Source organism: Danio rerio, chromosome 16, assembly GCF_052040795.2.
Source record: "Danio rerio strain M-AB ecotype USA chromosome 16, GRCz13ab, whole genome shotgun sequence".
NCBI classification, from domain to species: domain Eukaryota; kingdom Metazoa; phylum Chordata; class Actinopteri; order Cypriniformes; family Danionidae; genus Danio; species Danio rerio.
In genome coordinates, this window is record NC_141036.1 from 15,437,263 (window position 1) to 15,465,260 (window position 27,998).

General features: G+C 35.7%; 1 protein-coding gene and 1 long non-coding RNA gene across 15 annotated transcripts in view; both read left to right on the forward strand.

Annotated features, from left to right (window-relative positions):
• col14a1a (collagen, type XIV, alpha 1a) overlaps nt 1-27,998 on the forward strand; it is a 320,593-nt gene that overhangs the window by 58,751 nt on the left and 233,844 nt on the right. The window lies entirely within an intron of this gene.
• On the forward strand, nt 6,633-24,596 carry LOC148679576 (uncharacterized). Its single transcript, XR_015945012.1, has 3 exons — nt 6,633-6,880; nt 23,740-23,835; nt 23,916-24,596. It is a non-coding gene; the product is annotated as an uncharacterized LOC148679576 (long non-coding RNA).

Genomic DNA, 27,998 nt, shown 5'->3' on the forward strand with positions numbered 1-27,998 from the left:
CTGAACGAGGCTTAAATTTGACCTCCACTGAATACACACACGTATTGGAAAACTGTACATCTCATCTCAGTCCAGCTCTCCCTCCTATTCTGCAATTTTCTTATACGCTCTTTCATTCCGCTCAAGTCAAAGTCGTCATTCACCTCTCACCTTGCGTATGACCTACAGGACGTCTGCTGTGCGCTAATGAAAGCTTCAGCTCAGGTGTGTGATGGCTATTTACAACACGCTGCTCTGCTGAGGCACGGTAATAAAGCGTCGTCTCCAGTGCCGCCCACCGGGGGGAATCAGTAATAATCCAGCGGGGCACAACTGTGAATATATGTGCTTAGCTTGTCCTCTGCACAGGCACCATTAAGCATCTGGGAGTATGATGTGTCGGTCCCTCTCTGCCTGTTCATATGTCTGGGAGGAGAGTTTGGAAGCTATTCAGGGTCATTAAGACTTTAAATCTTGGATGAAATCTTCTTTAGGGAGCAATGCAATATTATAGTAAAAAGACGTTGCGTACAAATCAGTTTCTTAAACGTTTTTCAATTGCTTTCAAGTAACAATTGCTAATAATCCCTAAAGTAAAAAAAAAAATATGTATTTTATTCAATACATGTATTACAGATATGTATTAATTTATTTTCCATGGTATTTTGGTGGTCCTCCAGGAACATGGTTGAGAAACATTACATTAACTTGTTACAATCCTGTTTGAGTTTCTGTCTTCTGTTAAAAACAAAGGGAAGATATGCTGAAGACAGTTGAAGAAAAAAAAAGCCATTGACTTCCATGGTATGTTTGTAACACTGACAAAGGAAGTGTGGATCCAAATTCAGGTTTTTTGGAGAGGTCAGGTAAGCAATGGTCAACACAGGGGCAAACCGATGTATACAGGCAATTCAGAGTCGTAATTAAATACATAAGCAGATGATCAAAAGGCTGGCAGCAGACAGGGATAAACAAACAAACAAGGCGAGGGTCAAAACATGGCAAAACAAGACAAAGGAAAGGCGTTGTAATGCCACAAAATGTAAACAAGACTCAGCAACAACAGTGTGTGTCTGTGCTGCTTAAATAGTCTGTGTAATCAGTCTTAACATTCCTCCGGCTGTGTGTATGCAATCTGTCCTGATCAGGATCTCTGTGTGTGTGTGTGTGTGTGTGTGTGTGTGTGTGTGTGTGTGTGTGTGTGTGTGTGTGTGTGTGTGTGCGCGGTGCATGACTGGGTTTTGTAGTCTATGAAATGGCGGATTTGTAATCCTTTACGATCTGCGTGTTTACCAGCAATCTGCAGCATCTCGATCGCTGATGATCGGGATACTGTGAATGCCAATGGCTGTTTTCCTTTAGAATTCTTAAGAATATCTTGTTCAACACATCTATAAATTTAAACATTAAAAAAAGACAAAAACAAACAAACATTTAAGTCAATTGAATTCTGCTCATTTTGAAATTTTATTTAACGAAGAATTCTACACAAAAAAAGAACACCATTTCTATATATATATATATATATATATATATATATATATATATATATATATATATATATATATATATATATATATATATATATATATATATCAGTCAAGGCTATAATATTTAATAAATAAAGCTAAAACATCATACAATACATTTAAACATTACATTTATTTAAAAAAATGTTTTTGCACATTTATAACATATTTACTGGTCATATTTACTGGATTTACTGATCTGAAATGCATATCTTTCTGAAGATAGTAGTGTCTAAAATGGGGTCAACCCAACATGCTGCTGTTTGAAGCTGTGTTGGGCGTCTAATGGATGACTCAATAAGGAGTTCTCCTGACACCTTGCCCATATAAAGTGCCAGCACTTGAGGCCTGAGGGAAGGCTCAACGCGAGGGCAAACTGATATTTTCATAACATCTGTCAAACCATTGGGAGGAAGCACGTTCAGGCTGGAAAATTTATCGCTATGTTAATCTCCAGTGTTATCATTTATTTAGACTCTGCCCTCCTTCAGGATTTAGTAATGCCTCTGGTCATTTTTCCAAGGACTGTTTTATATGATGCACATGTATGGCAAGCTGATTTAACAATTAATATATAAAAATATATTTTTTCATGCTTCTAGTAATTATTTCATAGATGCTATTATTTATTCCATTAAATTTAAATATGTATTCATTGTGTGCTTAAGCCTAATTGTCTTGTAAATAATACTTATTATTTAGATACTTACTCCCAGGGCCGTTTCGAAGTAGATATTTAGCCACTCCATGTTGGTTTTCCGTAACATCTCATTTTTACGAGGTGTGCCAACACTCAAGAGAACGTGCACTGGGAGAACTCCACACAGAAATGCTAAGTGACCCAGCTGGGGCTTGAACCAGCGACCTTCTTGCTGTGAGGTGACAGTGCTACCCACTATGCCACCTTGCCACACTATTATTTAGATACTAGTACCTATTCATTAGATTCTAATATTTCATTTATTACATTGGTACTTATTAGACACTAGTAATTGTCACTGGGACTATTCTGTTTTGACTAGTATAAGTTGTGATTTGTGCATTTTTAGTTGCACTTTATTTTAAGATATCCTTGTTACAATGTAACTTTTCATTTACCTACAAATAAATGATTTTTATTACATTAACATACTATGTGGTTATGGTTAGTGTTCATTGTAGATGCTTTTATTTCAAATGTATAGTAGTTGTTCATTAAGTAATTTTTTATTTACCACTATTATCTTTTTACAATTCTTTTACTCACAATTCTTTTCTTACATAATGGCCACTGTATATTCAAAAGTGTTTATTATTAAAATACACTAATACAAAGCTAGCTAAATAAGTACTAGAATATCATAAATGTGTGCTAGAGTATGTTTTTAGTATTGGTATGTATTTATAGGTATCTAATACGTACGAGTAAGGGATAAAAGTACATCATGGCTTATCCAACCCAGGCTCATTGTGGTAACGTAGTCCCGCGGACGTTTGTGGAGACCGCGGAATACGTCCAGGCTGGTACGTACGGCTGCAGTTTTTGTTTTCGCGAATCTGCGAGAGGCCGCTGTTGCGCGCTTTTTCGCGCCTCTTGCAAGCACGGTTCGCCCGCGATGTTCTCACGTGAACCCGCCGGAGGCCGCTGTCCGACTGACCGGATGATTGACTGCGCGACCGGCCAATCGGCCGACTTGCCCTCCTCCTTTCCTGAACCCAACCAATTTTACCGATTGACCCGCCCGCCCGCTCACTTCCCTAAACCCGAGCAACAGTTCACAAAAGTCGTCCAAAAAAATAAAAGCCCTGATTTTTTTTATTCCACCGCGTTTTCGGATTTCGCCACGTTCTCACCCTGTCAGGAAACTCGTTCACTTAATTTTTGGGATTCTGTTTTTGTCTTACCTAATTGCTAGAGCTGCTCTTCCCCAGACTCGAAACCGATCGCCGGGGTCGACCCCTCTCCGCATCTCGAGCCTGCCGACGTACACGCTGAGCTGAGTGGACAGACGGGTTGCAGAGGGGAAACATGTTGCGTGAAAGGGAACAGCGTCACACCGCCCCGCAGCGTTCGCTTGAAAAAAATAAACGCAGCCGTACGTACCCCCCGGGACGTATTCAGCTGTCTCCAGAAACGTCCGCTCATTTCAGAATGAGCTTGGGTTGGGCTTATCAGCAGCCAGACATGAAATGAAATGCTGTTGAATACACCTAAAGGCAACCCAGGATCATTTTGAAAACGCACCTCTATATACATTTCTGGAGAGCGCCAAATGCATTCTCGTTTTTTTTTTTTTTTTTTGGGAATTCACCCGAGGCTGCTGTATATCTTATATTTTTCTAGCGAGTGTCATTCAATCTAATAGAGGCTGCTGTCGACTGACTGTTTGACTGACTGAATGACCAACTGACTGACTGATCAACTGACCCACCCTCTTACTTCCCTAAACTTAACCAATAGTATTTTTAAAAGCGTTGACCCATCCATTCAGTTACTTACACCCAACTGTCAATTTTAAAAGGCCTCACCTAATTTTTACCAGATTTTACCACATTCTCATCGTTATTTACTTGTTTATTTTATTTTTTGGATTCTATTTTTGTCTTCTCTGCTTTCTGGAACCATTCCTCACTGGACTCAAACCCCGTTGTCGTGGTCAAATCTTTTCTGCATCTCAAGTTCGCCGATATACATGGCGAGCTAACTTGACAAAACTGGTAACAGCGGGAAACTTGTCAATATGGAGGTAAGCGGTCACCTGGTAAGCAAGAAAAGGAACAGCATCATACCACCCCGTAGCATTCGTTTGTTTTAAAGACGAAATGCAGCCATACAGACTTTTGGCTATATAATTTGCGATCTCCACAAACATATACAGGTCTACTTTTTCAGAATGAGCCTGTGTTGCCTAAATAGCTTTTATTCCACAATAAATAAATAAACTTGGGTGCACTTTATCCCAATTTGAAAACATTGTTCATAAAAATTGTTGTAAGTTGTAATAGTTTATTAATTCTTTAATTAAATCCAAAATGGAAAGATACAAAAATGGCTGAATGGAGCATACACTAATCTATATATTATTCATTCACAAGATGGCTCCAAACAGTGTAAAACAGTGGCTTATACATACTGTATATACATATATACAGACAAGCATAAGAATGTGAAAACATTTATCATATTCACTGACATTTAAGATAATTCAAAGTACCTGGATGAGCCTGTGTTATTAGTTTTAGTGGTTATTATCTGAGTATAACATTACAAGGAATGTCGAAACTAACCAATCCAAATCAAGTATTGCAGAGAGCTGTATAATTTAAATAGTTACTGGTATCTAATGTATTAGTACTAGTACCTATTGAACTACTAGTGTATGCATGTGTAAGTCACAACTGGAGTACTTTCAGTACTATTCAGAACTGTATAGTTGATATTTCACACTGTAAATAAAAAATGGCAAAACCCTTCATGAGCCAACCAAAAACATCCCATCCCCGCCCCCACTATTCTGGTCTTCTCTTTCATCTACGAGATTCCATCACCATCCCCTTGCTCTTCACATTTGTCCCTGATGCTACTACAATATGTACTATAGTAGCTAATGATTACTAGTATCTGATAATAAATAGCCAATACGTTTGTATACCTTGTGATATAGGATTAATCACTAGTAGCTAGTTATTATATTGTAGTACTTATTGTATAACATAATGTAGCTACTTGTATCTAAAATAAGTAATAGTAAACAATATTTCTTTTAGTAAATGTTAAACCGGCTTGCCATAGCTCATGCATGTATTGGTGTGGTGTGGGCTGGTTTGACTGGCAGTTGATGAAACGCAGAGATAGTTAATAGCAGCTCTTATGGGACAGAGAGTGTCTCTCCTGCCCTTCACCTGCACATGAGGAGCAGGTCAGAGATCAGACCGCACTGAAGCCAGGGAACTGTAGGGTGTTTCTAAACATGAAAAGTAGTTCAGTATGGCAGGGGACACCGAGACGGGCTTTTCTCACTTTGTTTCTCACCCCCTTTTCTCTCTCCAAAATTCCCAGCGCTCACATTTCAAACAGTAAACGCTACAGTGTGACATTCAAAGCTGTTGCCGGTTTTAGATTGCACCCTGACTGGCCTATAGCTTAATGAAAATGAGTGCTAATTAACCCCTATGAGGATCGCCTGTAATGGCTGTTTGGAAGTGCAAGTCAAACTGATACTGAAACTGAAAGATTGCAACATGATGATGTAATGGGATCCGGGTAATAGATAATGTACAATCAGATGGTCATTATATCAGAATTACCCTCAACAGGGGGATTGTGATTCCAGCATAAAGCGGACATTGTTTAGTAGGTGTTTGGTGCTCTCTAATGATCAGCTGATTGTGTATTATTCCGCTTATTGGAGGGCTGTTGGCTAAATATATAAATAAACAGACATGGAATATTGATTTCAGATTGTGTGAGAAGCAAGAGACTGCAGTGTGATATTAGACACACATATGAGAAACTGTAAAGGATGGTGAAGGCATTGAGGTCTTGCATTTCAGCCACACTGAAAAAAATAATAAAATCTGTGATTAATTCTGCTGTCAGTGCTCTTATAAATCTGGCTGGGTGACTGTCTTACATTGCTGCAGTAGGTTCTCTGAAGTCATTTCATTTGAAATCCTCTCCTTTTCCAGTAGTCAAAAACTTCAAAGATCATTGCTTTGAGTATTACCTCAGTATGTATTCCTCACCGGCCGGCTCAGTAGTTAACAATATTTGGCAATATTCAAAGCACTTGCATACTGTCGCACACTCCATCTTTTTTCTGAAGACTCAGAATGTTCTTCATTTAGTGAAATAAAATGAAATACGACTAAATATATTATATATTTTTATCTAAATCCTGTTTTACTTTCTTCTGTAACACTTTATGATGTTTTATTAGCTAATATTAATTATGTTTTTACTAAAAGCATTACATAATAAACAATGCATTTGTTATAGTATTGATTCATTTTTGTTTATGGTAGTTGATGCAAATATATTCAGTCATTGTTAGTTCGTTAACTCTCTGTGCATTAACTAATGTTATTACATGGCTGTCTGGAATACTCAGTTCTTATTGATCAGTTCCGACATTCAAAGCTATATTCCAGCCTGATCTCATGAGTACACGTATTATACATTTTGTCAATGTATTGGCTAATTCGTACTAATTTATACAAGTTAGTCGTATGAAAATGTGCAATTTTAAAAAGGCGAGTGGCACCCAACACCACCCCTAAACCCGTTCCTTATTGGGGGATAAGCAAATCATACTAAATTATACACATAAGATTGTAAAAATTCATACCAATCTAAAATACTAAATCAAAAAGTTACGAATTGCAGTGAGATTGTGTTGGTTATACTGAGATAACAACCGCCGAATTACACAAACTCATGAGGGAACTTTGAATTACCTTGAATATCAAACCAAGCAGATACAAATAAATGTGGATGTAAGTATATTGATGTAAGCATAGGCCTATACTGTACGTTCATATCGATATACTTACATCTACATTTATTTGTATCTGCTTGTCTGTCATGCCAATGTTTTTGATTGTTTTTCACTATCTTGTGAAGGAATTAATTTGTAGTTTCATATATGCTGCATTTAACCCGTTTCAGTTTTGTCAGCTTTGCATTTTTTGACTTTTTGGTGTCATCTTGTGACTTAATAATGTGCAGGTTAGTGTATGCTTCATCAGCTCTATTCAATTGTTTTTGTTTATGTTAGTTTTGTGTTGTGTGTCAAATTTTTACATTTTGAGGCAAGTATCTGTGTAATAAATGGCATAATTATGTTTTTTTTTTTTTTTTTTTTTTTTTTGCAGAAATAAATAACCAGCCTGTCTGGTTTTATTCTGCAAAAACTACTTCGGTGTACTTTTTTCTAAACTTAAATAGCACAACTTTGGATTTTAATAATGCATAAACCTTTATGCACAGACATCAATTAGTCTATAAATAAATAATTTTGTTTGTTAAGCACAAATATTCGTTTCAAAACTATTTCTAAACTCAGTTATAATTTCCAGCAAATGAATAAATGAGCAATAATAACAAAATGTGCTCAAAAACCTGCGTTATATCCTAAAACACATGCTGTGCCCCATATGGTCTAAAACCTGACAGGTGGGCAAATCTAAGCTTGTTTTTAATAGGCAATATATAAATATGGATATAATAAATAATACAGCTAATAATAATAACATTATACAAAAGCAAATTGTTATGAATGAACTGAAAAAGCCTCCCGAGATGAAGAAGACATAAAAGCAGTGATTTTTCATATTTATGTAGGCTAGAAAATAATAAGCTTTGTAAAATTTTAATCCTTTATATTTATATCCCATATCTATTCTTATTATATCCTATATATTTCCTTAATATTTAAATGTTTTCATATGTAAAGATATTTGGCTATTGCTCTCTTGTGCGTATTAAGCAGTGCGTAAGCAAGGCGCAAATCTGCGCCGGAGTTTAGACCGGGTTAGTTTTGGTCTAATGAAAAATCTTTTATAGTTTCTCAAAATAGCGAATCTTAGTGTGATTCTGAAGTCAGATCTGAATTTCAGTAGTCATGTTGAAGCTGTAACTAAATCAGCATACTATCATCATCTCAAAAAACATTGCAAGAATTAGATGCTTTGTTTCCAGTGAAGACTTCATGCTTTTGAATTGTTCATGCTTTTATTAGCAGCAGCGTGGATTAATGTAATGGACTCCTCAATGGCCTTCCGAAACAGGCATACAGGCAGTTCAGGATTCTGCCCAAAACCAGAAAATCAGAGCACATACCTATTGACTTTCAATAGAAAACACAAAACACTTATTTCCCAAAATAGTTTTTGTTTTCTAGAAAAGAAAGAAAGCCCAAAGGTCTGGAACAAATCAAAACAATTAAATAGTGAATTCATTTCAGTATGTCAATGTGCTCGTCACTTGTCAAACTTCACAGTGTGTACAAAAAACTATTCAAAGTCTACTTTTTCTCAATATGCATTCTTGACTGTCTTGTTCTGTCAACACTCAGTGTAGAAGATCATTGCTGCATGTAACAGCCAAATAAAAAGTTCAACAGTCATTATAGAACATTGTTTTTTTGTTTTGTTGTTTGTTTGTTTTTTGACTGCAGGTTGGCCAATCAGAAAAAATAAATAAATAAATAAATAAATACATTTAATAGATTCCAGCACTTGTGGGTTTTTGGCTGTTTTGCATGCATAGAGTTGAATCACAGAATATTTACTACCATGCGAGGTTGGTTGAATTATGTATAGTGTAGTATTTTTTACAAAATTTGTAGATGCCATTCCTGCCATTCATTGGATTCAAGTGTATACAGTATCTCAAGGTTATTGATTAGCCTTCTGGGTGTTATCCCCAAGAGAACTGCATTGCGTGTACCTCTTGTCAGAAAATAAACTCGCAGAAGTTGAGAAAAGTTCTGTTGACCATCGATCTCAGTGTGCGATGCCCCTATCTTCGGCAAGTTTTGACAAGCCGAGACAGCCTCTCTTCATAGCCACGATCACTCAGAGCCTGTAGGTTTCTGTTTTATATTTACTTGTGCCACTTCTCCTTGTGTGAGAGCCCTGTTAGCAGATGCTGTATATAGTGTGCCGCTGAAGGGCAGTTTGGAAATTAGTGGTGACATGTTCAAAGTGTCTAGAGGCCTCTTTTGGTCTGCGCTTCTTCCCACGCAAAACCCCAGACGGAGTGTAAAACAATCCCTCCAGTCCAGACACAGCCCAGAGCCTGTGCTTTAGCAAAAAAATGCTGCTTGAAAATAATATAAGCATCTAAAAAACTGGAATAAATAATAGACTAAATTACAACATGGTCAATTTAATTCCCAGATAAAAGCAGTCCCCGTAATAAATCATTTTCATGTCTGGGAGAAATGGTCATTTAAAAAAAAAAAAAAACACGAGCGACGGAGAAAAAATTAGCTTGTAAAGAAGTCGTTGACTGCAAACCGTATTAAAGATTGAAATTCCTTTGCTTTGAAGGATCGGTTTCTTTGAACAGAGTTTGGAAGCCATTAGGTTGGCCAGCGTTATTTGGTAGATAGAGGCTTAGAGGCATCTGATGACTTTTGCATGACAGTAAACTCCACGTAAGGCAAATGATTGGTCAGCAATCATGTATCCTGCCTGTGATTGGTCAAAATTGAACAAGCAGAGAGTTAGGGGCGCACAATATATATTTTCACCATTAACATCGGAATGCGGGAATCTGTTAAAGACTAACTGGATGATGTATCATGCCAAGTACAAATCAGAGTTTCCAGGAAATACTATTTTGTTTTGTTTTGTTTTGTTGTAATTGGTTGTAATTTGTTTTGTGTTTTGTTGTGTGTTTTTTATTTGTATTTTTATTTGTTTTGTTTTTTTACAGTTTTTTTAGTGTTTTTTTTTTGTTTGTTTTGATTTGTTCTGTGTCTTTTATTTGTTTTGTGTTTTGTTATGTGTTTTTTAATTTTATTTGTTTTGTTTTGTCTTTTTCTTTTTCTCTTTGTTTTTGTTGTTTTAAAAATGAAGGCCTGGCAACACATTTTTAAGCCTGTTTTTTTTTTAGGCTAGTGATTTGTACTTTTACTTAAGTAACTTTTTTGACAGATCTTTTTCTTGTAATTGAGCTTGATTTTAGCAATTCTACAGTACTTTTACTTTAGTGAACATTTTCACTATAAATAGTTCTGAAAGTACTCTTTCCACCTCTGATTATGTCATACTTGTACACTGTAAATAAATTATGAGTGTTGCTGGTCATTCTGGTTTCTAGTAATCATGTTTATTTACAGGTGCACTGTAAATTAAGAATTGAAATTGCGCTGTATAACTATAGCACAATTGTAACTGTTAGTTTACAGTGCGTTTGTTCAGTTTTACTGTAAAATTTACAAGCAAACTGTAAAATACAGCTGTTTTGTAAAACTACAGCACAATTGTAATTATTATTGTAATTATTGCACGGCACTTGTAAATTTTACAGTATTACCACCAACCAAAATTGCAGGTAATACTGTACATTTTATTGCATTTTTTACTGTGTACAGTTTATAAGTGAAATTAGCAACAATTAGTGAATGTTGAAAATAGTTGCTAAAATCATACAGAAATGAATACTGTATTTTCCTTCATTTTGAATTCAGGTTTGCTTTTTCTTAGATCTTATGCAAAAATGAGCCATATAGTATGCGGTTAAAAAACATGTAAATGAAAAGTGAGGCTTGTTGAACAGGCAGTGCAGACTGAGCGTGTCTGGTGTGGAGCTGCCTGACCTCCTCGGCGCTGAATGAGAATGAGAATCTAACAGGAGCGTTATGAGAATGAGAATAGTAATCATCAGTGTTTCCAGCTGGTCTGCCTGGAGGAATCTAGACGTGGGCTGCATCACTGCTCCCACACGTCAACATCATAAATGCTCTTCTCCACTTTTATAACTCCGTTCCACGCTGTAGGTTTGTGTCTGCTAGGGGTGCCGGAACCAGGAGGCCTGGGGTCACCGATCATACACTTTTAGCCCACTCAAGCAAACTTAGTCTGGTTGTTGATATTCAAATGTACCCCCGTTGACTCCAAAATGACAAGTGCATTTTTGATATGGGCTATACAGAAGTTTTCTGTTGTTTTAGTGATGTTTTATTTTTTCTTTGTAAACTCCACATAAACCAGAAGCAGCAACTGTTTTTTAGAGAAATTGAATATAAAATGAAAAAACATTGGGTGTAGCTTGGTTTTTTTAATGCGAGCTGAGGGATTTCATTCAGGAAAAAAAAATGTGAAAAAGGTTTTGGGAGAGTTATTACAACCTAACAGACACCTCTTTGCCATTTCTGTTTGTTGTCATAGCACTATCTAAACTTACAGTTGTTGGGGTGTGGTTAAATATGTTAGCCACACCCAATATTTCAGACATACATTATCGTTTTTTAAATTTTTTAATTACATGCACAGATGAACTATTTACCAGTTTTATAGTTTTTTTTTGCAATTTATAATTTTATAACTTAAAAAATTCATAAAACTATAGTACCATTACTTTGTGCTTTTCAAAAGTTGTTAGTAGTTGTTAGTAAATTAGTTTTTATTACTCTGATATATGCAAAAATGTTTGTTTTGGGGACAATTTTATGCTATAAAACAGGGTGGGTGTGTCATTAGGATGGACAGCTGTGATTGACAGCTTCTCTGAGTGGACTGTCTGAGCTTCAAGAGGAGATGGAAGCTATAACCAACTATATATTTTCAACTTTTATGTTATTCAACACAAATTGAACTGTAATTACTGAACTACAGGATCTGATTAATCTTTTTTCAGTAACATCAAATGTGGTCTTTATAAGTTAAATGATATATGTAATATGCTTATCATTAGCCAAAACAAAAAAAAAGCAGGCGATCGGTCATTAGTTATTATTGTGGGTTCAAAATAATAATTAGAGAGACAAAACTAATGATAGCCTAGTGTAGTAGAGTACTGTATACAGCAATCAATACCCAGTAACATTAGCTGAACTTGACCTAAAATGTCAAAACCATTTTTGACATTTTACAGTTGTTTTTAGTGGCAAATTATTATATTATAAGTTTATTTGCTTAATTTGCTGTTTCAAAAATATCTGACCCTGTGTACTATTTAAAACACTGGGTTTCATCCTGTGGGGTGTGCCTGTAGCCTAAAAACATGAAAATCTCTGGTTTAACATGGATAGTTAACCAAAAATATAGGATAATTCACAAAAAAAAAAAAAAAAAAAAATCACTCAGGTAGTGCCAAACCTTTATTACTTTTTTCTTTTTCTGTTGAACACACACAAAAAAAAATTGTTGAAAAAACAATTGTTAATTTCTGTTAATTTGTTGACATCCTTAATATGAAAAAATAAACAAATTAAATAAAACAAATAAATACAATAGAACTCAGTGGTTGCTGGATTTCATAATTTTTTTTCTGTAAAAAAATCTGTTAATTAACAGTTTCTGTATTTAGTTATTTTTGTTTATACAGTTGTGAATTGTATTATTGGATCTTAATCTCTGCTCTGTCAACTTTTGATGTTGAAAAATCAACTCTACAGTTTAAGAAAGTGACTTTTATTGGCATTTTAGTAGTTTTAAATAATAAAATGCATACAAAATAATATATGTCACGCTTTCAGGAAGAGAAAGGGTGCAAGGGCTCAAGTGCAGCAAATTAAGGAGGATGGGACCAGACAATAGACAGGAGAGTAGATGACACAAAGACAAGAAGCCACGTGCATTGGAAAACAGGAATAGAACATGCAACCATTGAGATAACACATTAACTGCATGTTCACATGAAACAAAACACTACAGTACGTGGCCACAAAACAGACTGCAAGACACGAGCACATGATAAATGATCACATGTGATGTGCATGTTCCAAACCAAGCATCAACCGAAACCAAATACAACTAGACTGGAGCGCTGATGCTGTGTTTACACCAGACTTAGAAGAAGCAGCAAACTCAAGTGATTTACATGTTAAGTCAATGCAAAGGTGCGATCAGACATCCTGCTGTGTGATGCGGGCAAATGACGCAAATTGCGCTAATGGCTTGCATTGAGCCTTTTGCACGTATGATGCATTTAATGCGCGAACCGCTCGAGTTCGAAAATCTGAACTTCAGCTGACATTCGCTTCACGTTTACCAATCAGGAGCTTGCTCTTGTGGGGTCATGATTATGACGTAGCACCTGTTGTTGGAGTCCCATGGCAAAATCCTCCTGCACACATGGACAACAGTTCATTAAACTGAGCTCGGCTCAATCAGAAGCACAGCTAAAAGCTTCCTTCATCCAGTTATAGTTTCTGGAGGAGTTTATGAACTGACAGAGCTTGGTGCACCTCTAAAAGGATCTACTAGACTCAGACACTGCTACAAATGAATCAACGCTGTTTTTCAGCCTTCATAAAGCACTTAAACCCTGTTATTTTCTCAATAAAATCCATGGGAAGCTACAGTCACCAGGTAGAAAGAAGCTCTGTCCATTTGATGCACGGATGAAGTGTATTTGATGTGCAAATGAAGTGGATTTTAATGCACGAATGAAGCGAGTAAACTTAAATGTTCACGCGTCTATTTACGCGTGAATAGCGCGATTTATTTGCACATTCAGCGTCTGGTGTGAACACAGCATGAGAACGAAAAAGTCTACTTTTACAATTTGACACATGCAAACAACTGCAGAAATGTTCTAACTAACAGGCATATGTCATATGCAGTACAGATACTTAAAAAACCTATCATAAATAAAAAGCATGGCCTGAGCGTGTCCAAGAAAGCGCTCATTCATAAAAACGAAGACAGACAAGAACAGAATAAGAGTGCCTGACCCGAGAAAACTTGAGTCAAGCTCAACAAATAATACAAGACAGGACTAGTGCCTGGAATCCTGACAAAATAGGAAAATAAGTCAGAAAAATTACTATTTTTAGTTACATTAAATTTTATTTTTTTAACGACTGGGTGGAGTGACAGAGGACAACAGGAGGTAAAATCCAATATGCAGGTTTATTCAGCGTTAGGCAAGCAGTGGTCATACAGGTGCAAACGGGTATGTGTAGGCAAATCCAGAATCGTAGTCATATAAACAGGCAATAGGTCGAAAGGCAGGCGGCTAAACGGGAGAACACGGATGAACAAGGCTAAGGTCTAAGCACAGGAAAACAAGACAGGGAAAACGCTTCATAATGCTACTGAAACAGCTAACAAGACTTGGCAACCAGGGTGAGTGAATGAGTGGTTTATGTATGGTGTGTTATCAGTCTCTGACAGGGTTCAGCTGGTGAGTGCAATCAAGTTAGATGAATGAGCAGGCGTGCGTGTCTGGGAGAAGTTCATGTATGAATGTGTAGTCCTGGGGAATGCGGAAGTGTAGTCCTGAGAGTTCGTGTGAGAACCAGCGATCTCTTGATAGCGATCGCTGGTTATGTGACAATTTTAAATTTAAATTAAATTACATTTTGGACACTAACAGCACAAATTAATGCATAACCATGTGCTCATTCTTATCCATATAATGATGTCATAACCCACCCACCTTCTGTCTCTCTCAGCGTCATTCAGCTCACATTCCAGAGCTCTCAAACCAGAACAGCTCTCTTTGTTTAATCTTTTTTTTAATTAATTTTATTTCTTACCACATTACATTCCATTAAGAGACCAGCCGACAAGCCTAATTGTGGAGTTTGAGGCTCTCCTGCCAAATTTCTAGGCAGGTCAGAAAAAAAGTGTGCTTTTTAGGAATCCTACTATCTGTCCTTTGGGTTTATTTAGATGAAGTAGACCGATTTTTTTGTGCTCTTTAAAACAAAGAAGCTCTTTCTTCTGCCTTCACATTGTTTAGCAGTTGGCAGCGTCGCTCCCAGGGTCCTTTGCTGCTGATGTCACAAACCCGAAGCATACTTGGCAAAGGAGAGAGCTCAAGTATGAGAGAATATAATAATGCGGGTGTAATAAAATGCCCTGCAGAGGCTAGATAGATCAGCTGCTGTTTTTCAGCCCTGTCTGCATTCCTTATGATAGAGCAAAATCTGGGAATAGAAGGAAATCAGCGGAAAAGCATTGTTACCCTCAGGGAAAGTAACCTAAACGGAGACTGAATGGTTTTTAAACATGCCCCTGAGAATCTTAGATGAGCTTGTGTTCTGGTTATATGCTTTATCACAGTGCCTACTTCTGTTATTGAAGGCTTGTCTTTTAGTGTGTCTCTCTCTGTTGTCTCTTTTTCTAGCTAACTGCTTTAGAATGATTATTATTATAAAAAAAGCGCTATACAAATAAACTTGCATTGGTTTGAACGTGTATATAATGCTGTAGCTTAGGTACAGGTCTTAGAAAATTATTATATTATATTATATTATATTATATTATATTATATTATATTATATTATATTATATTATATTATATTATATTATATTATCTTATATTATATTATATTATATTATATTATATTGTATTATATTATATTATATTATATTATTTTATATTATATAACATTATGGGATGCTATGTTATGTTATGTTATGTTATGTTATGTTATTTTATGTTATGTTATGTTATGTTATGTTATAAGGGACAGTAAACACATGCGTAATGTTTTAAAAAATGTAAACCATTTAGTTCACCAAAGGTATCTCACTAAAATGTCTAGCTGGTGTTTATGTAAACAATAGTAAGAAGATAATTTTCTTGAATACAAATTACATATTACACTAACAACAATAAAATTATTGAAATTTTGAAATGCATTGTAATAAGAAAAAATTATTAATAATATTTAGCAAAATGACTGCTTCAAATATTATTATGACATAAAATAATAATACAAATAAGAAACAGAAAAGTTACTTATAAAAAAACTGATGTTGCAAATCAAGTATAAAAAAGCAGGATAACAATTATTAATAAATAAGGATAACTAGTATTAATAACTAATAATAACTAATTAATAACTAATATTTATAGATAAAAAAAAGTTTAAGGTCAAATGTCACACTATTAATTAATCCAATGTTAAGTAAACTGAAATTAAGTAAACTAAATTAAGTATTTACTAAATTAGGTAAACTCCAATTGTTGTAACAGATGGAGTTAGGGTACAACAGAGTTGAGCATCCACATGCAGTTTGTTAAACAGAAATTGTTCAGCCAGGCAACGGTCAAACGGGTACAAACAGTAACATAGGGGTAATCCAGAAACGTAGCAAGCAAAGCAGCAGATGGTCAGGACAGGCGGTAAAACAACAAAACAATAAAACAAGGCAAAGGGTCAAAACATGGCTAGACAAGACTAGAAAATGCTTTGTGGTGTTACAATAACAGAAACAAGACTCAGCAATGATGTGTGTGTGTGTGTGTGTGTGTGTGTGTGTGTGTGTGTGTGTGTGTGTGTGTGTGTGTGTGTGTGCTGTGTTTATAGTCCATCTGATTCACCCTGAACAGCTTTAGCTGTGTGTGTTTGCAATTAGGGGTAATCTGGGCCAGGTGTGTGAGTGAAGTGCATACTGGTATTTGTATATCATAACACCTGACAAGACCCTAAAGTTTAATTGTTGATTATATTATATTATATTATATTATATTATATTATATTATATTATATTATATTATATTATATTATATTATATTATATTATATTATATTATGTTATGTTAAATTATATTATATTAATTATATTATATCAATGAGAAATAGAATACAAAATAAAACCAAGTAGTCTTAGGGGGTAATTTATAACTTCTTACATGTCCTATTTTTTTTTTTTATTTAATTAAAGCATTTTTAAACAAATAAATTAAAAAGGAAAAAAAAAAACAACCAAATGGTCTTTTTGCCCTGGGGTATTTAATAGCTTCTTACATTTCCTAATCTCTTTGAATGTGTTGCGAATCACAAAATCTGCTTGTAGGCAGCGCAAGCTTAATTATTTGGGTGAGACTGTCAGCATATTAACAACCACTTCAGATATCAAGCAGACGGTTATAACCTCAGGCTTATATCTTTGTCCCTTCTACATCCCTGTACTTCTTAATGAATTCACCTCAAAGAGAGTTGAAAGGTAGCCAGAAAGACACGCTTACTAAAACTCATTATTCAATGTCTTGAAAGAGCGTTAATGCTCCTTCCCCCAATCTTAGTTAGTAGTCCAGACACCCTAGCAGCAAGGGAATGAGGGCTGACAAATTTTTGACATGAGGGTTCAGATAGGAACAGCAAAAGCATCTATTCAGTAGTTAATCTTAATACGCATTTAACCCCTCTGGGGTCTAAGGGGCTTTGGGTGCTCTTGAGAGGATTTGATATGCCTTGACGATTGTGTTTCTAATAGATAAGAAGTGAGGCAAGTGACTAGGGTGATGATATTGTATTAAGTGAGAACTGTGGTACAATGATATGTAAGCAGTCATTTATTTACAAGTTTGTGTAATTTGAGAGAAAAAAGTGGTTATCAGTGAAATAAGGGACTAAAAAAATGAGAGTTTGGTAACACTTTGCTTAAAGAGGGTGTTTTTAAGGCTGTCGGGAAACCTTTAAAACAGGGGTGCCCAAACTTTTTTGTATGAAGGACCAAAAACCAAATATTATTGAGAGCCGTTGGCCAAAGGAAAATATACCAAACTATTTTGCAGTAAAGTTGCCATGTTTAATTTTCTAATTTATTTCATAATATTTAAAAAAAAAAAACACACAAACATTACTTTAAATTGTATTATCTAATGCAGCATAACTTTTAAAATTATAAAATAAAAAGATATAGACTTAAAGAAAAAAAAAACATAAACAATCACATTTATAACACAGTGGAGTTCAATGCTTAATACACAGGTCAAGCAGAATTTGCATTTGATTTGATTTGCTTCCCAAATTCTCTGCAAAGTCGGGTGACAATATGCACATTTAAACAAAATGTGATTCATTTACATCATTTAAACATTTAATAATCATTCTCAATCATCCCCATCATTCTCCCTCTCTTCTCAGATGAGATGGCGGGCCAAATCAAAGGCTACCACAGACCAACTTTGGCGCACAGGCTCTAGTTTGTGTATCTCTGCTCTATAATCATGACACAACTGATGTCATGAGTGTGAGTGAGATTTTATGCATGCTTATGGCAACTGTTATTAAGTTAATTTAATCAGTTATGTCATGTTAACTGCAAAGATAATGTTGTTTGTCAACATGTAAACATTTGTAAACATGATTGTCATGTTGTAGGGTTGGGCAATGTCGACCAATTTGACATCGTACGATATCTAATGTGAAACATTGCGATGGACAATGGAATCGTCGTCGTAGGCGGTGGTGAATTCATTATTTTATAATTAATTTATTAATTCATAACAATTTTATTTTTTTTCCTCACCGTATTAACTACCTGACCCACATTATCTTCGTTTTACCCATAACCAAATACCCATGATCAAGTCATAAATAAATAAAGAAAAGTTACACACAAATTATATGAATAGGCAGAGGGATCTGTGTCGTTTTAATGGCGTCGTCAAACTTGGTTGGTGCAAAACCAACAGGAACCAACCAACAGTGTTTGAGGTTTTTGCAAAAATGATTAAGTACAAGTGTGAAAGCGAAAGATTAAAGCAGTGTACTGATGCTGTGATGCGTTACCTGGTAGATTCAAAAGAGTTGTTAAATAGAGACAAGATTAATTAAATATCCTCTACAGTGAGACGCAATTCAGTGATACATCTTTAATAAACTGTGTGACGCGCACTGCTCTGTGGTTTTGTGCTCAAAGCACCCTCTGACTGCTGGAGCTGCAGTGTCCACTGCAGCACATGACAGACTGTGTGTGTGTTTGTGTGTGTGTGTGTGGTGGTTACGTGAAGTGTGTTTCAGTGTTATAGTGTGGATGGAGGCCTTTTCAGAAATGCTAGATGAAATGCTAGCGTGATCGTTGATCGTTTTTGTCCTAAAATGTCATTTTAAAACTAGTGAAGTTTTAGTGTAAACGGGGCCGTGTGTTTTTTTTTCTCAAGTGGGTTTCTACTGCAACGGGGGTGGGGCCTGATGTTTGCAGTGTTGGCTCAGCATCGTGATGTCTATCTGCCATCGGCGATGAACAATGGCATTGTCGTCTATTGACCCAACCCTATCATGAAGCCTTTATAATTGTGTCATGAACATTTTTCTGATATTTTTTTTCAGTGCAACAAACTTTGTCAATAAAACACACTAAAAGTGTTTTTACTCTGTCAAATTATTTTAAAAGGGTCAATAATATTTAATAATATATTTAAATGACAAATTTAGCTATAAAAATTTATTTATAAAATTCATGAAATTTTTATTATGACATATTTATAATGTCTTTTGTAAATGTTGAAATCAATTCAAATGATAAGGCTGAGCTACATGCTTAATTAATTCATTCATTTATTTTCCTTTGGCTTAGTCCCTTATTTCTCATGGGTCACCACAGCAGAATGAACTCCCAACTATTCTGACTTAAGTTTTTATGCAGTGGATGTTCTTCTAGCTGCAAACCCAGTACTGGGAAACATGCTTAATTCTTTATGCTTTATTTTTTATGTCATAAACATATCATTCTTTGGAGTTTCAACATTTCACATTATTATCACAATCATACGTGTGACCAAAGCTCTTTTTTACATCATCATGTTTTGTTCCTTCAGATTATTTTCTTTTTGTATTCACAAAATATACGTACTTCTGTATTATTGCTGTGAAAAGACTTGTGTGGAGTTTGTGGGTAATTTATGGTCTGCTGAAAGTAATTTGTTAATACTAATAGGTTTCCTTGATGGATGAACTGTGAGGAGAATAATGTCACCTCATTGAACCCATTTTTTATACACTTTACAATATGTTTACTGCTTAACAGAGTTTACTTCCATAATTTGACTAATTATGCAGCGTAAGCTGCATATTATCTCATATCTGTAAAGCAGATGTTAGCTGATATTCATCTTTTTTTGTCGTCAATTTTTAAATAGCAGAAACCACATCATGTTTTTTTTATTTTTATTTTATTTTACAAAAGCAAATGTTTTTTGTTTTTATTTTTATCAATTCACTCAAATCACGATGCAGGACAATTTCTTAACAGTTTTCTTTTACAAAAAATAAGTTTAGGCAACTTAGAAAAGTGCAATATTATCATTAACTTAGGGCTCTATTTTGATGATCCATGCTCAAAGTCCAAAGTGCAGGACGCAAACGCATTAAGGACGTGTCAGAATCCACTTTTGCTAATAAAAGGATAGAAAAATCCACTTTGCGCCGTGGCACATGGTCTAAAAGGGTTGAGCTTATTTTCTTAATAAGTTATAGGTGTTTTTTGAGAATAAATCAGAGTCATTTGCTGGAGTCGTGCCCCAGTAAAAATCGCCAGTGCCCCAGTAAATGCTTTACGATACGTTTTACTTTGTATGCAAGTGTTTTATTAAGAGTGGTAATCTCAAAATAAAGACGTTATTCTTTATGTGCAGCCAAACCAACTCTGAAGAAAACAATGTAGTTTTAATTAAAAAGCAAACTGAGCATGTGCACAGAAAGAAACCATACCCGCGCGTCTCACACACCGCTCCTGCTTGACGCTGACGCTCAGCTCAGCTCAGCTCCCAGTTTTGTGAACCGGTTGTCAGATTGCGAACATGCACACAGAAAGCATATCCGTGGTGCTCATGTGTTGTTTAACCGGTAAAAACTGTGTTTTATTCAAAGATGTCGGCAGTGAGTTTTGCAAGTCAACAAAATAAAGTTTAAATAATTTTATGGTGATCTTATTTAGACTAAGCATGGCTCCTGATAGATTTTTTTTGTATGAAGCAAAAAGGAGGCATGATGAGTCAGGGAGGTAAACTTAATAAACCTAATTCTCGGCCATGAGTCGGGTCTAAGACAACACACAATAGGTAATTCTATAAAAGATCTTTTCTTTTTTTTGTATTCTATTAAATTGTCTATAGAATTTCATTCTAATTAATATTCATGCAAAAGATTTCTTAAATTATCCTAGCATCACTCCAGTTATTAGATTGTTTTCCAGTACATTTAGCTTTAATTTCTGTTATTTGTTTAGAATAATAATTGTATAATTATAATAATACTATTATTTATTTATATAATTTATATTATGTATATAATTATATATAATTTTTGTTATTTTTTTGCTTTATATATATATATATATATATATATATATATATATAATTAATTATTATAATTTTTTTTTTTTTTTTTTTTGAAGGAGGAGCTGTGCCCCAGTAGAGCTTTATGTCTAGCAACGCCTCTGGCTTATTGTGTTAAAGACTGTGTAAAATAGACTGTGTTGTTCACCTAAAAATAAAAAAATTCTGTTATCATTTATTCTCCTTAAATCTGTCACATAGCTCTTTGAGTTTCTTTTGTTCTGTTGAACACTAAAGAAGATATTTTGGAGAAAGTTGGAGAGCTGTAACCATTGACTAGTATTTGTTTAATGGAAAGTCAATAGTTATAGGATTCCAGCTTTGTTCAGAATATCTACATTACTGTTCAACAGAAAAAAAGAAACTCATAAAAATTTGAAACCACTTGAGAGTGAGTAAATAGTGAGTGCATTTTTAGTTTTGTGTGAACTATCCCTTGAAGTTTTATTTACTGTCATTAAAAGTAAAAGTAAAAGTGATTATATCTCTGTGTTATTTGCTGACCATAGAGGTTTAATGAGAACAGTGAACATGGCCTGCAGACTCTCACCTCCAGTAGACATTTCACACGTCCGCAGCATACGCAGGCATAATTAATGACACTCTGCATCCACAGTGCATTTATCATATCGCCGGTGCTTTGATTTTGCATTAATGAAGGATGCAGAAGAGCTGATTGCATTGTCTACAGTATGTCGTGTTAATCTCATTTGCTTGTCTCTTCTGCTTTCCCTCTAGCATAAACGTGATCGAAGGTTCTTAGAGGGCGTCCTGCAAACCAAAACAGAGTTGCGATCTACAGCAGCAAGCTTTCTACCACTTCTTATTGCTATCGCCATGACCAAATGACTTTCAGGGTATCCCAAGCAGGGGTTTGTTGCTTAATGGATAAATCCAGGGGCTCTTAGGGCTTAATGAATCGATGTTGGCGGTTCGCTGATGGGTCTGATGTATCCTCACCTCTGAATCTCAGGATACAATCAGACTCGTGGTCTCTGATAGAGGAGCTCAGGTTGATTAGTGATACCAGCACTCACTGATAACAACAGAAGGCACCGCTGTCTTGACAAACCACTCTTTGTGTAATGGCATGGATCGAACTGCGGCCGCAACTTGCAGATATAAATAGGTCGAGAGGAATTAAGAAGCACAGGAGTTAATTAAACAAATCTTGCAGCGATTGAATGACGAGGGTTATTGAATGTTTTCTCAAAGATGAATGGCTTCTTTGGGTTAAAGATAAACTGATTCGACAGAACAAGATGTGCTTTTTAGTGAGCAAATACACTCAAAAATGACTTATGCTGTTTGTTCAAACTACTTATTTAAAATGAGCTGAATTAACCGAGTTCTTGAGTTTTTTGGGGGGACAACTTAAATGTTTTATGTTGAATTAACTTATATTTGTAAATAATAATAATAATAATAATAATAATAATAATAAACAAATACGTTAATCTAATTCCTTTACGCTTTCCTAACACAAATTAAAAATATTTGGAAACCAAAAACTTAAATTCTTTATTTGGAAGAAAATTCTTTGGGTTCTATTTTAATGATCTATGCGCAAAGTCTAAAGCGCATGGGACAAAAGCATTAAGGGCATGTCTGAATCCACTTTTGCTATTTTAGAATGAAAAAATAAAGTTTGTGCCCTGGCACATGGTCTAACAGGGTTGTGCTTATTCTTATAATGTGTTATGAGTGTGTTTTGAGCATAACGTGCTTCAAACCAATCAGTCTCATCACACATTCCCTTTAAGAGTCAGTTGCATAGTGCCATGGCGCATTTGGTATTTACATGGCGGATTTGTAAGTGGAAAAACTGAAAACTTTTCTAGCAAGGGAACAATTAAACAGAGCATCTGCAGCTCGAGGATAAAGAATGAGCCTCCTGCATTCGGCCTCTTTACTTTCTCTTTCTCTTCACTTTTACTTTTTATTCCTTTACTTTTGTGGATAAGGAAATGGTGTTGTACACACTCACTGAAAACATCCATTAGCCTACATACTTAATTTCATTTGTTAAGTGCAAAGATTTGTTTCAAGACTATTTCTAAATTCAACTCTAATTTTCAGCAAACCAATAAATGAACAATAATAGTGAAGTGTGGTCAAATTAGCTGTGTGCAAACACACGTCCCATGCCCCATATGGTCCGTATGGTCCAAAACCTGACAGGTGGACAAATATAAACTATATTTATATTTGTTATAAATATGCATGTAATTAATACTACTAATAATTATAACATTATACAAAATCAAATTGTGATAAATAAACTGAAAAAGCTCCCTGAGGTAAAGAAGAAATGTGTACACATTTAAGGCGCACAATTAACGAGCTCTGTTCTGGACTTTTAGCAATAGCAATGCATCAATAACACACCTTCTTTCTAGACCGGAACACCCATGACTCTACTAAGTGGCACAAATGGATTTATTTAAACAGTGTGCCACAAAACGGGAAAATTAGGGTTGCACTGGTCTGAAAATAGTGACAAATCATGTCAGGGTTCTGCCACTTTGGTCTTGTAAATTCTTGTTTTGGTGGCAGAGCTCTGACACATGTCTGGTCCTGTTTCTGTCTCTGTGTGCGCGCGCGCCGTCGTGGGTGTACGCAGAGTGTGCGCACTGCCGCTTGATGTGGCCGCGCACGCTCTGCGTCCATCAGACGCGCGCGCTCTTGTACTAGTGTTTGTGTTTGTTCTGTCAGCAGCGCGCTGCTTTATTCTCAGCGCCTCCGTCTAGTTGGTTTCAGTTTTGGTTGGCGCTGAGATGAAACATGCGTGTTGCTTATGTGTGAGCGCACGGTAAGGTGTTTATCTATCGTGTGCTCGTGTCTTGCGTCTCTTTTCAAAGCATGTGGCTTGGTGTTTACATTGTGGTCACGTGCTTTTGTCGTGTGCTTCAGTGTTGTGTTTGTTGTCATGAACATGCGGTTAATGAGTTCTCTCATTGGCTGCATGTTCTTGTCCTGTTAAGTGAGCGCATGGCTTGTGTTGTCTCTCTGTGTCATGCGCTCTCCCGTCTATTGTCTTGTCCCACCCTCCTTGTTAACCCATTATTAGTTAATTGTGTTCACCTGTTTGTGTGTTAATTTTCTACAGTTTATATACCCCTCACATTTGCTGTCCTGTGCCAGTTCGTCATCACATTTCGTCGTTTGAAGTCTAGTCCTGTTGTGTTTCCAGTCCTCATCCTTGCCAGTCTGCCCAGTCCTGTTTGTATGTGAATGTATTTGTTTTGTTAATGTTTTCCCCCTCGGGGTAGTTTAGTTTGCATTTTATTTTATTTTTATTATTTAATAAAATCCCATTTCCCTGCATTTGAGTCCTCGCCCCTTTTTCCCCATTTCCCATTCACACTCCTGACAAATCACACCAAAATCATCTTGTGCCTTATTGCGCCAGGTGTAAGATAGAGCCCTTAATTTACTTTCCCCAATTTTTGTTGCAGTATATGGGTTTTATTGATAAAAAGCAAGAATGGTAATAAGTATAGTACATTATAAATGTTAGTAAATCCATTGCCTTAAAAAGCATTGACAGTGTTTTGCATTGAGTTGATAGAACATGTAGCAAAAAAGTTGTTCCAAAGCAATTTGGAATTATGTTGCTTCAGCTCTTTTCTTATAAGTAGTTTGAACAAGCAGCAAAAGGCATTTTTTGAGTGTGAGAGATTATACATTGTTCAAAAAGATTGTATTAATGTAATGATAAAAACAGGTATACATACTGTAAATACTTTCTGCAAAATTTAAATCATAATTTGCTGAAAAGATCCAATGTTAAATTTATTTGGTGGTTAAGATTTTTTTATTAAAATGTTATATACTTTTTTTTTTTTTTCGCAAAAAACTAATATATGAAGTAAACTGAATCTACTTAAAGCTATTACTTCATTACTTTATTGGATCATCACAAGAGATGAAAGCCACTACTCAATGAAAATCTTAGAGTTAAACACTTAGTTATTCAAAAAAATCTTCACAATATAAATAAAAATTTCGGCCAATGCTAAATGTTTTATACTAAATGTCTTATTATACAAATTTCAGATATTAGTCACTGCGGATTTTCACATGAGAGGAAAGTTAATGCTGTTATTTATTGATACAAGGTGGCTACAGAGGTGGTCCTTACAAATTCATAACATGTCAAGTTTTCATCATAAAAGACTTGAATTGTTTGGTCTCATTTATTTTATCTGATGCACACAATGAGAACGTTTAAGATCACTAAAACCCACCTTAAATCAACCAAATATCAACATCTACTCATATTACATCTTGAGGACCTTACCACTATGATATCTATCAGTTGTCATGTTGGATTTTGGTCACTTTCCAACACAATCTAAAATCAACCAAATATTAACGTCATTTGATGCTGTTTTTGGACGTCAAAATAACATTGTCCTAAAGGCCCATGCAAACTGGGATGCTTTTTGTTGCGTTTTCTGTCGACGTTTAACGCCTCATGACTAATTAAAGGGCACTAATATAATCATGCACAGCAATGCGCAAAACGCCATGTGTAAAAGCATCATTTTTTTAAGAAATGCCTCATGCTCATTTTTTCTCCACCAATCAGATTAGCACTTTTGTTCACGTGCACGGAGCTGCTGAAGTTACAGTAAACAACACTTGGGGCGCTCAAATGCAAAACTGTCAATGTGAGCGTACATTGAAGAGGATACCCAGATGTGATAAGAGCATGGAGCTGCTTATTGCACTGGTGAACAATAATCATTTCTTCATCGCTAGAGCTGGAGCTGCTACTTCAACCATCCATGCTTGTTCGAATTGGCTGAATAGCTGAAATTGAATAGCTTAAAATTGTGTAGCACCATCTAATGTTAAGGAATGATTTTGCATACTCTACTTACCGCCAGTAAAAAATCGATTGGGTTTGAAACCAGAAAAACGTCTCAAAAAACGTTGATTATAAATGCAAACGAAAAGCGTCCCGGTGTGTACGAGCCTTTAGACCAGGCGTCACCAAACTTGTTCCTGGAGAGCCGGTGTCCTTCAGAGTTTAGCTCCAACTCTAATTAAACACACCTGAACAAGCTAATCAAGGCTTTAATAGGTATACTTGAAACATCCTCGCTGGTGTATTGAGGCAAGTTAGAGCAAAACCCTGCAGGGACACCGGCCCTCCTGGACCGAGATTGGTGACCCCTGCTTTAGACGTTGACTAAACATTGAGTTTTGGTCAGCTGACAACATGACCTAAATCTAACCTAATATTAATGTCTTATAATGTTGTGTGCCTGATGGGAAAGTATTGATTATTGAACTATCCCTTAACAATATACTCAATCACTTTTACTTGAAAATATGTCATTGTAGTCACCGATTTAAAGCCTCTGTTCTCTATATTCACATCTACCTCTGTGCCAATGGATATTTCTGTATTCTGTATTCCAGACCACGACTAGTTGAGTTTGGATAATGTCCCTGTCCAACTCTCTGTAGAAGGTGCCAAACACTAATGCTCTCATAGACGAGGCTTGCATCATGCTTTAAAGCCCGGACTGCCTGTTCTGCTGTGAAAATAAATGATTGAAAAAGGAACAGAACAGACTCCCATGATGCAGTGCTGAGCTCTGTGGTCCTGCGCTCCTCAGATTTACTGGCCGTCCTGACACTTCATCACTTTACCCCCTCTCTGTGTGTAGATGTAGTTACCGCACTGTGGGACTGCCAGGAGTTACTGTCACGCTCGCGGAGGCATAAACACACACATGATTTGTTCGAGTTCAAGATGCCATCAGTCTGTCTCTAACCAGCATGGATCCCCGAGCTGTGCTTTTTTTATGTATGAGTAAAATTATTTGGCTTTGGTTGATAGTTAGCGATGTGTTCATACATCAAACATGTTCTTCCCTGTCTTGATGATTTTTTGTTTGTTGACAGAGTTGTTCAATAAAATCATCATTTGTGAAGTTGCTGTTGAATTTTGTGTTTCTTTAGTGGGCAGTGCTTTTGGATCTGTATGGATGTGGGATTTTACACTGTGGTTTGACTTTTTTATGTCTTCATCTCTCATGATGATCCAGTAGATTGGTTTGTCTGCACAACTCCTGGATATTATATTCTGTATATTCTTGATTTCTTATCATTTCGACTTTATAACTCACAATGCACGATTTGTCTTGTAACAACCACTTCTTACTTTGAAGTACACTGTTAAAGATCCTGCACTGTAGAAAAAAACTGATATGATCAATTATTCATGACATCATATGTTTTTAATTGATTCTAACTTATTAAACTAAGTTAATCACATTCTAACTTAATTTCTATATATTATAATATGCTGTTTTAAGTCAGTTTAACATAATGGTAGTTCAATGGACTCATAAGGTTAATGTCATGACTGTGTATGTCCACCAGATGCCACTGTAGTTCGCCAGCAACCCCCAGCAGACTACAGTGGCTTTAGAACTACATTTCCATACATTCTTTCGCACACACACCCGGTCTCTCATCTACACTGATTTACAACCACAGCTGTCTCCGTTCTCCGTGATTACCTGGACTATATATTCAGTCATTCATCCTCTGTTTGTCAGTCGGTCATTGTCTTCCTTGTGGTATGTGTTTGAATCCAGTCTTGTATCTTGTCATCCTGTATCCAGTTTAGTATCTTATCCTAGTTGTCAAAGTCTAGTTTTAGTTTAGTCTGAGTTCCTGGGTTTGTTTGTTTTGTTATTTTGTACTTTGGATTTTTTGTGGATTTTTTGTCAC